This window comes from Rhinopithecus bieti, unplaced genomic scaffold (genome assembly GCF_001698545.2).
Source record: "Rhinopithecus bieti isolate Rb0 unplaced genomic scaffold, ASM169854v2 scaffold_54265, whole genome shotgun sequence".
In the NCBI taxonomy this organism is placed as follows: domain Eukaryota; kingdom Metazoa; phylum Chordata; class Mammalia; order Primates; family Cercopithecidae; genus Rhinopithecus; species Rhinopithecus bieti.
The window spans coordinates 7,653-18,111 of record NW_016821017.1 but is presented as its reverse complement, the minus strand read 5'-3'; positions in this window follow the sequence as shown (position 1 = coordinate 18,111).

Sequence of the window (10,459 nt, the reverse complement as noted above, 5' to 3'; positions counted from 1 at the left end):
GGAAGTTCTAGGTGCTAGCTGGCCAGGCCTGGGGTCACTTGCCCATTCCTGGAGACTAACCAGAACCCAGTGAACTGGGAGGGAGAAGGTGGGGTAGGGTTGTTTCCCAAAGAATGTTCCAACCACTACCACCAGAAGGTGAGAGAATGGAAAATGAACAGGAAAAACAACCAACATCCTCTACACACAAAATTTTATATGGAGAAGAGAGTTCTTCTGGTCAGTAGGAAAGGCAGATGAAAAGATTTATAAAGTCCATGGCATCTGAGATTAACCATAAAAGATGTGTGAGGGGAAAGAAAGGGAAAGATAGTGTTCCTTAATTTCTTCAAATACTCATCATCACTCATCTGAACTGTAAGCCTTCTAGGGAGGGGCAGTCCGTCTTGTCCCCAGTGCCTGGCACATAGCAAGTGATCAATAAACATCAGTTGAAGTAAATAAACAAAGGAGAAGCATGCAGATTTGAGAGTCCTTGACTGAGATGTGCCATCCTGTTGGACTAAGACAGTTCATTTCAAATGTTTGCTTTTAAGCAACAGAACCTTTTTTTTTTTTTCAATGAAATCTTACCTGAAATGTGTGAAATCAAATCAGAGCTGCTATGATGGGAATAGGTGCTGGAGCCTCATGCCTTGTCTACCCACAGGTGCTCAGCCACTCCCTGCTCCCCCAGTGAACACAAGCTCTATGGAAAGGTTTGAAAACCCCTGGCCTGGCCGGGTGCAGTGGTTCATGTCTGTAATCCCAGCACTTTGGGAGGCCGAGGCGGGCGGATCGCAAGGTCAGAAGATGGAGACCATCCTGGCTAACACGGTGAAACCCCGTCTCTACTAAAAATACAAAAAATGAGCCGGGCGTGGTGGCGGGCACCTGTAGTCCCAGCTACTCAAGAGGCTCAGGCAGGAGAGTGGCATGAACCCGGGAGGCGGAGCTTGCAGTGAGCCGAGATTGCGCCACTGCATTCCAGCCTGGGTGACAGAGTGAGACTCCGTCTCAAGAAAAAAAAAAGAAAAGAAAAAGAAAACCCGTGGCCTGAGACCCAGGAAGGAGGCAGAGGAATGGAGGATCTTCAAAAAGGAGGTTGAGCTCAAATCCTGCCTGAGACTTTGTACTCAATGTGGCTGAAGATTTTGGGGAAGGAGAGACATGATCAGGTTTATCTTATATTATATATATATCACTCTGTTGCCTAGCTGGAGCAAAGTGGTGCCATGATAATGCACTGCAGCCTTGAACTCCTGGGCTCAAGCAATCCTCCTGTCTCAGCCTCCTGAGTAGCTAGGACTAAAGGCATGCACCACCATGCGAAGCTAATTTTTAAAATTTTTTTGTAGAGACAGTATTGTACAGGCTAGTCTTGAACTCCTGGCCTCAAGTGATTCTCCTGCCTCAGCCTCCCAAAATTCTGGGATTACAGGCGTGACCACTGTTCCTCAGCCCAGAATTAACTTTAGAGATTGTAATTTGGCAACCTTTTCCATAAATCAGTTGGAGGAGTTGTGACTGAAGTCAGGGAAGCCAACTAACACTGCACTCAACTGAGGGAGGAGAGATAAGGGTCAAAATTTCCATGATTTTTTTTTTTTTTTTTTTGAGATGGAGTCTTGCTCTGTCGCCCAGGCTGGAGTGTAGTGGCTCGATCTCGGCTCACTGCAAGCTCCGTCTCCTGGGTTCACGCCATTCTCCTGCCTCAGCCTCCCGAGTAGCTGGGACTACAGGTGCCCGCCACCACGCCTGGCTCATTTTTGTATTTTAGTAGAGACGGGGTTTCACCGTGTTAGCCAGGATGGTCTCCATCTTCTGACCTTGCGATCCGCCCGCCTCGGCCTCCCAAAGTGCTGGGATTACAGGCGTGAGCCACCGCGCCCAGCTGGATTTATTTATTTATGTATTTATGTAGGTATGTATGTATGATTTTTATTTTTATTTTTGAGACGGAGTCTAGCTCTGTCGCCCAGGCTAGAGTGCAGTGGCGCAATCTCGGCTCACTGCAACCTCTGCCTCACAGGTTCACACGATTCTCCTGCCTCAGCCTCTTGAGTAGCTGGGATTACAGGCACATACCACCACGCCCGGCTAATTTTTCTATTTTTAGTAGAGACGGGGTTTCACCATGTTGGTCAGTCTGGTCTTGAACTCCTGACCTTGTAATCCGCCCACCTCGGCCTCCCAAAGTGCTAGGATTACAGGCCTGAGCCACCGCACTCGGCCGGATTTATTTTTTAAGTTAAATTTTCATTTGAAAAATATTTGAAAGTACATGTACGTTTTTTAAACACTATAAATGCCACTGTTTTTTAAATAATGTAAATGATGAAAACAATGAATAAGAGTATGCCTTCCCCACCCTCAATTATTCCACTTCCAGAAGAAAACAGTGAGACAGTTTGGTGCATTCAAGTGCTGAAGCTCACACCAGCGGCTTGTGTTGCTGACTTTTCTGGAATTGGGCATGCCAGTTGCTAAACATTGCCTTAATTAAAAATTAAATTACCAGCTGGGCGCAGTGGCTCACGCCTGTAATCCCAGCACTTTGGGAGGCCAAGGCAGGCAGATCACAAAGTCAGGAGTTTGACACCAGCCTGACCAACATAGTGAAACTCCATCTCTACTAAAATACAAAATTAGCTGGGCGCTACTTAGGAGGCTGAGGCAGGAGAATTGCTTGTACCTGGGAGGCGGAGGTTGCAGTAGGCTGAGATTGGGCCACTGCACTCCAGCCTGGGCAACAGAGCAAGGCTCCATCTCAAAAAAAAAAAAAAAAAAAAAAATTAAATTAAATAAAATAAAAAAAAAAATGACTAAAAAATTTTATTAAAAAAAAAAAAAAAAAATTAAATTAAATTAAATTAAATTACATAAACATATAGCTAAATAAATTTCATTAAAGCAAAGGTAATAAATATTCAAAACTCATCACTTCCTGAGTATTTTANAGATCACAAAGTCAGGAGTTTGACACCAGCCTGACCAACATAGTGAAACTCCATCTCTACTAAAAATACAAAAATTAGCTGGGCGCTACTTAGGAGGCTGAGGCAGGAGAATTGCTTGTACCTGGGAGGTGGAGGTTGCAGTAGGCTGAGATTGGGCCACTGCACTCCAGCCTGGGCAACAGAGCAAGGCTCCATCTCAAAAAAAAAAAAAAAAAAAAAAATTAAATTAAATTAAATTAAATTACATAAACATATAGCTAAATAAATTTCATTAAAGCAAAGGTAATAAATATTCAAAACTCATCACTTCCTGAGTATTTTACTGCAATTCACTATGAGGTCTTGAGTAGTTTCCATCTGTAGTATCTGTATGGAGGGAATGCTATATATGCCAATGCACATCTCTTTCCAACTCTGTATTCAGTGGTGTCTCATTTGAAATTGGCCATGGTGGGAGTACTTACACAACAGAAATAGGTGAACATAACAAATCCAGCTTGTTGTTTGTTTGTTTGTTTTCCCCTGGGGAGCTTTTGTTAAACATTTATCAACATGCCACTGGTTTGGTGCACAGTCTTTCCAACTTTATCCTTTTGTTTATGTCTGTGTCTGTATCTCCCCAGCTACAAAACAGATATGTGGGAAAGGGGCTGTGGGTCACCTAGTGTTCAAATCATCTTATATTTCTGCACACTTCCCCACTGTGGACAGTATTGACAGAATGAGCTCTAGCCCCTTTATGGTAGTTGGAGAACATTTATTCTTCTTCCCACTTTTTCACAGCCTAAAGGTAAGCACTTGGCCTAACCCAACTAACTGGAATGTTTCCAACTGGACTTTGAATATTGAGGGAGTGCAGACAAGACCTAGCCAGAGTTCATGATATACACTCAGTGCACCTGCAGCACCTGAGAAGGGCGTAGCAGTGCCAGTAGAAGATTCTCACAGAAAGTTCAAGTGGCCTGACTTCAGTGTGGCCTTGGCATAACCTTAGCCATAGGTTCGTGCTGCCTGGCCTCCTTTGAGTCTTGCTTCTTATCCAGGGAAAGTATGAGACGAGCCCCAAAACCTTTTATCCAGGGAAATAAAAACATTTTATCCAGGGAAATTTGAGTCTCACTTCTTATCCAGGGAAAGTACGAGATTAGCCACCTGGCATGGTGGCTCATGCCTGTAATCCCAGGACTTTAGGAGGCTGAGGGAGGAGGATCACTTGAGCCCAGGAATTTGAGACCAGCCTGGGCAACATAGTGAGACCCTGTCTCCACAAAAAATAAAAAAGATTGGGCACGGTGGCTCACGCCTGTAATCCCAGCACTTTGGGAGGCTGAGGCAGGTGGATCACTTGAGGCCAGGAGTTCAAGACCAGCCTTGCCAACATGGTGAAACCCCATCCCTACTAACAACACAAAACAATTAGCCAGGTGTGGTGGGGGGCACTTGTAATCCCAGCTACTTGGGAGGCTGAGGCAGGAGAATTGCTTGAACCCAGGAGGCGGAGGTTGCAGTGAGCTGAGATTGCACCGTTACACTCCAGCCTGGGCGACAGAATGAGACTGTGTTTCAAAAAAAATGAAAAAAAGGCTGGGAGTGGGACTCATGCCTGTAATCCCAGCACTTTGAGAGGCCGAGGCGGGCGGATCATGAGATCAAGATTACCTGGCCAACATGGTGAAACTCCATCTCTACTAAAAATATGACAATTAGCTGGGCGTGGTGGTGCACACCTATAGTCCCAGCTACTCGGGAGGGTGATGCAGGACAATCGCTTGAACCCGGGAGGCACAGGTTGCAGTGAACTGAGATCGCTCCACTGCACTCCAGTCTGGTGACAGAGCGAGACTCCGTCTAAAAAAAAAAAAAATTAAAACAACAAAACAAAACAACAATGACAAAAAACTACAAATAAAAAAGTGGCCAGACATGATGGCACTAGCCAGTCATCCCAGCTACTTGGGAGGCTGACAAAGGAGGATCACTTGAGCTTGGGAGATTGAGGCTGCAATAAGCCAATAAGCCATGATTGTGCTACTGCACTCCAGCCTGGATGACAGAGCAAGACCTTTCCTTAAAAAAGAAAAAAAAAGGCCGGGTGCGGTGGCTCAAGCCTGTAATCCCAGCACTTTGGGAGGCCAAGACGGGCAGATCACGAGGTCAGGAGATCGAGACCATCCTGGCTAGCACGGTGAAACCCCGTCTCTACTAAAAAATACAAAAAACTGGCCCGGGCGCGGTGGCTCAAGCCTGTAAATCCCAGCACCTTTGGGAAGGCCGAGACAGGGTCGATCACGAGGTCAGGAGATCGAGACTATCCTGGCTAACCATGGTGAAACCCCGTCTCTACTTAAAAAAATAACAAAAAACTAGCTGGGCGAGGTGGCGGCGCCTGAGTCCCGCTACTTGGGAGGCTGAGGCAGAGAATGGCGTAACCCAGAGCAGAGCTTGCAGTGAGCTGAGAATCCGGGCCACGCACTGCCAGCTGGGCGACAGAAGCGAAGACTCGGTCCTCAAAAAAAAAAAAAAAATACAAAAAACTAGCTGGCGAGTGGCAGGCGCCTGTAGTCCCAGCTACTCCGGAGGGCGAGCGCAGGAGATATGGCGTGAACCCGGGAGGCGGAGCTTGCAGTTAGCTGAGATCTGGCCACTGCACTCCAACCTGGGTGACAGACATGTCAAAATGATAAGAAACCAGCTTAAAGGAATACTCACTGGCCAAACCTGTGAGAAATTTGAGCATCAAGCCAGGCGTGGAGGCTCCTGCCTATAACCCCAGCCCATACGGAGGCCAAGGCAGGAGGACTGCTTTTGCCTAGGAGTTAGAGACCAGCCTGGGCAACATAACCTGAACCCTACAAAAAATTTAAAAAATTAGTTGGGCAGGGTGGCACATCCCTGTAATCCCAGCTACTCAGGAGACTGAGGTGGGAGGATCAGTTGAGGCCAGCAATTCGAGGTTGCAGGGAGCTATGATTTGGCCACTACAATAGTGCTAGACTCTGTCCGCCTCTAAAAATTGAGCATCATAATGAGTAATGACAGCAATGGATTACAACTCACTGCTTAAAATTGGAACCCATACTGAAACAAATAAATATGTATGTAAATAAATATAAGAGAAAGCCCTTATAGTAGAATGCTAACTAATACATGTAACTGCAATAATGGAAATAGATCACCATTTGGCAATTATTATAGTAGAGTTGATTCATACAGTAGTCTTCAATGGATACAAAGCCTGGTGGGTGGAGGTTTGATGGGGAATGGGATATTAGGGTAGTTGCAGAGTATTTCCCAGAAAATACTTATTAGTTGGAAAGGGCAAAAATGGTGATGTTACAGTGGAGGAAATTGGCAGACAGCATCTTGACCAGGTAATCAAGGTTAATATCATCAGTGGTGGGAAAAGCTGACATCATGGGCCTCCCAATATGACACACTGAGAAGAACACAGTATAATGTTTTTGTGGGCCAGGCACGGTGGCTCACGCTTGTAATCCCAACACTTTGGGAGGCTGAGGCAGGAGAATCGCTTGAGCCCAGAAGTTCAAGACCAGCCTGGGCAACACAGCGAGACCCTGTCTCAAAAAAAAAAATCAATTTTTTGTGTGTGTGGTGTTCTTGCCAAGAATTTATAAGTCTAGGCCAGCCATGGCGGCTCATAGTGTAATCCCAACACTTTGGGAGGCTGAAGTGGGCAGATCACTTGAAGCCAAGAGTTCAAGACCAGCCTGACCAACATGGCAAAACTCCATTTCTACCAAAAAATACAAAAATTAGCTGGGCATGGTGGTGCACACCTGTAGTCCCAGCTACTCAGGAGGCTGAGGCACGAGAATTGCTTGAACCCAGGCAGCAGAGATTGTAGTGAGCTGAGATCATACCACTGCACTCCAGCCTGGGTGACAGAGCAAGACTCTGTCTCAATCAACCAATCGATGTAAAAATCTAGACCTGAGGAAACACCAGACAGACCCAAGTTGATGGCCATCCTATAGAATTAAAGACTTCTACCCTTTAAATTTGTCAAGGTCATGAAAGACAGGATAAGAGTGAGGAAATGTTCCAGATTAAAACAGATTAAAGGGACTTAATTTAAAAATGTAATACATGATCCTAAATTTGGATCCTGGATAAAAAGAAAAAGGAGGACCAGGCACAGTGGCTCATACCTATAATCCCAGCACTTTGGGAGGCTGAGGCGGGTAGATCACCTGAGGTTGGGAGTTTGAGACCAACCTGACCAACAGGGAGAAACCCTATCTCTACTAAAAATACAAAATTAGCATATGCCTGTAATCCCAGCTACTCAGGAGGCTGAGGCAGGAGGATCACTTGAACTTGTGAGGAGGAGGGTGCAGTGAGCCGAGATTGCACCATTTCACTCCAGCCTGGGCAACAAGAGCGAAACTCCATCTCAAAAAAAAAAAAAAAAAAAAAGAGGCCAGGTGTGGTGGCTCATCCCTGTAATCTCAGCACTTTGGGAGGCTGAAGCGGGTGGATCACGAGGTAAGGAGTTCAAGATCAGCCTAGCCAACACGGTGAAATTCCATCTCTACTAAAAATACAAATATTAGCCAGGGATGGTAGCAGGTGCCTGTAATTCCAGTTACTTAGGAGGTCAAGACAGAGAACTGCTTGAACCCAGGAGGCAGAGGTTGCAGTGAGCCGAGACTGTGCCACTGCACTCCAGCCTGGGCGACAGAGTGAGACTCCGTCTCAAAAAAAAAAAAAAAAAAAAAAAAAAAAAAAAAAAAAAAAAAGGGAGGTATTTCACAGTTTTACAGTTGCTGAAATTTGAATGGTGTCTGGATTAATGTTGTATCAAGTTAATTTCCTGATTGGGACAGTTGCACAAAGCTTATAGAAAACTGTGCTTGTTTGAGGGAAATACACACTGCATGATTTAGGAGTGAAATGACATCATGTCTGCGACTTGCTCTCATATTGATCAGAAAAAGAATAATGATGTAAACTAAAATAAAATTCTGAGTCCCCAACCATGTTGGGCCATTCCATGTTAACCTGAAAAACTAGTATGGGCCATGATGGGAAAGGGGGGCTGGACATGCCTTGTTAGACCCTCCTCCCTTTTGGACTCTTTAAGTCTGATAAGAAACATTTACAATGTATTCTCTCTGAAGTCGGCCACCTGGATGCTTCACTTGCATGATAAAATCTTGGTCTCCACAACCCCTTATGTCAACCCAGACATTCCTTTCTATTGATCCCAAGTCTCTAGACAATAATTTAACTCTTTTTTTTCTTTTGAGATGGAGTTTCGCTCTTGCTGCCCAGGCTGGAGTCCAATGGCTTGATGTCAGCTCACTGCAACCTCTGCCTCCTGGGTTCAAGCGATTCTCTTGCCTCAGCCTCCCCAGTAGCTGGGATTACAGGCATGTGCCACCATGTCCAGTTAATTTTTGTATTTTTAGTAGAGATGGGGTTTCACCACATTGGCCAGGCTGTTCTTAAACTCCTGGCCTCAGGCGATCCACCTGCCTTGGCCTCCCAAAGTGCTGGGATTAGAGGTGTGAGCCACCGCAGTCAGCCAATAATTTAACTCTTTCAACCAATTGCCAATCAGAAAACTTCTGCATCTACACAATACCTGAAAGCCCCCACCTTCCAGTTGTCCTGCCTTTCCAGACCAAACCAACGTACATCTTACATGTATTGATTGATGTCTTATGTCTCCCTAAAATGTATAAAATCAAATTGTAGTCAGATCACTTTGGGCACATGTTCTCAGGATCTCTTGAGGGGTGTGTCAAGGGCCATTGGTCACTCATATTTGGCTCTGAATAAATCTCTTCAAATATTTTAGAGTTTGACTTTTCATTGACAATGATAATGGGCATAAACACAGATAAATGTTAACAATTTCAGAATCTGCCCCACCCCCCAACCATGTTGGGCATTCCATGTTAACCTGAAACACGTGGAATGTTTAAGGAGATAAGAAAGTTTTGGCCTGGCACTGTGCCTCACACCTGTAATCCCAGCATTTTGGGAGGCTGAGGCAGGAGGATCGCTTGAGCTCAGGAGTCTGAGACCAGCCTGGACAATATGGCCAAACCTTGTCCCTACAAAAAAAAAAAAAAATAGAAGAATTAGCTGAGCATGGTGGTGTGTACCTGTAGTCCCAACTACTTGGGAGGCTGAGGTGGGAGGATCACTCAAGCCTGGGAGTTTGAGGCTGCAGTAAGCCATGTTTGCACCACTGCATTCCAGCCTGGGAGACAGAGCTAGACCCTGTCTCAAAAACAAAACAAAACAAAATAAAACAAAAACATTATTAGAGAAAGTTATTTGTATTCATCTTGCAATTTTTCTGTTTGAAGTTATTTCAAAATAATTGTTTAAAATAAGACTAAGAAGTCTTTCAGAAGAAGAGTGCCTCTCAGCCTACAAACATGCTCAAATCTCTCTCACTCTTAAACAAAGCAAAACTAAAAACAAACAAAATAATGAAGCCAGTTGTCACTTACTGTTGCCACTTCCTCCCTACTGGGCATCATGATGCACAGGAAACGTCACTGGGCCAGGTGTCAGGAAGCCTCTGTTTGAGTCTGGCTCTGCCACTCCCTAACTTTGTGACTTTGGCAAAACATTTCTTTTCTAAGCCTCGGTTTCCTCATTTATAAGGTGAAAACAATGGTATCTCCCTTATGGGGATGCTGTGGGGGCCAAGGGAGAGAAGGAATATGAAGGCAGATTATAAACTCGAATGTATTCTACAAATACGAATTGCAAGTGATCTCTCACTGTAACTCCTGGTGATAAGAGTATTGCCTTCACACCGTGGTAAAAGCCATTCTCTTCTTAGAGCTCAGCCTGCCCTCTGAAGGACTGTACCCAGCTGATCACAGCCTTAGTCCCTTGATACTTTCTGCCTCTCCTGACCTTCTCAACCCTGTCTGGCCCTTCTGCTCGGCTGTGCAGGACAGGTGCTCACTTGTTTCTGTTCCTAGTTCTTTTCCTCTTATCTGTTTACTCTTTCTGGGTGTCTCATATGCTTCCATCACTTGGGGACCTCCAGTATTATGCTGATGACATCCCCATTCATACTTTCATCCTTGGCTTCTCTCAGCTGTTCCACCTCCACCCAGGCATTCCCACAGGCACTTCAAATTCACCTTGGGCAAAGCTAATGATTCCCTTCTTAACTTGCTTCTCTTCCTATGTTCTCTTCCTTACTGAAAATACCATCTTCCCACTAAATACTTGGGCTAGAAACCTATAAATCACTTATTATTATTTGCTTACTGAAGCATCTACTATGTGCCTGTGCCTGCTGACACCCTAGGTATCGTGCGTTCTTGATTTCCTCTATTCCTTGAAAGAGCCCTCATGGGGTGGATCCTACTGTATTCCATCTTATAGAGTTGGATTCTGAGGTTCAGAGAGCTTAAATAATTTTTTTTTTTTTTTTTTTTTTTTTTAGACGGAGTCTCGCTCTGTCGCCCAGGCAGGCTGGAGTGCAGTGGCCGGATCTCAGCTCACTGCAAGCTCCGCCTCCC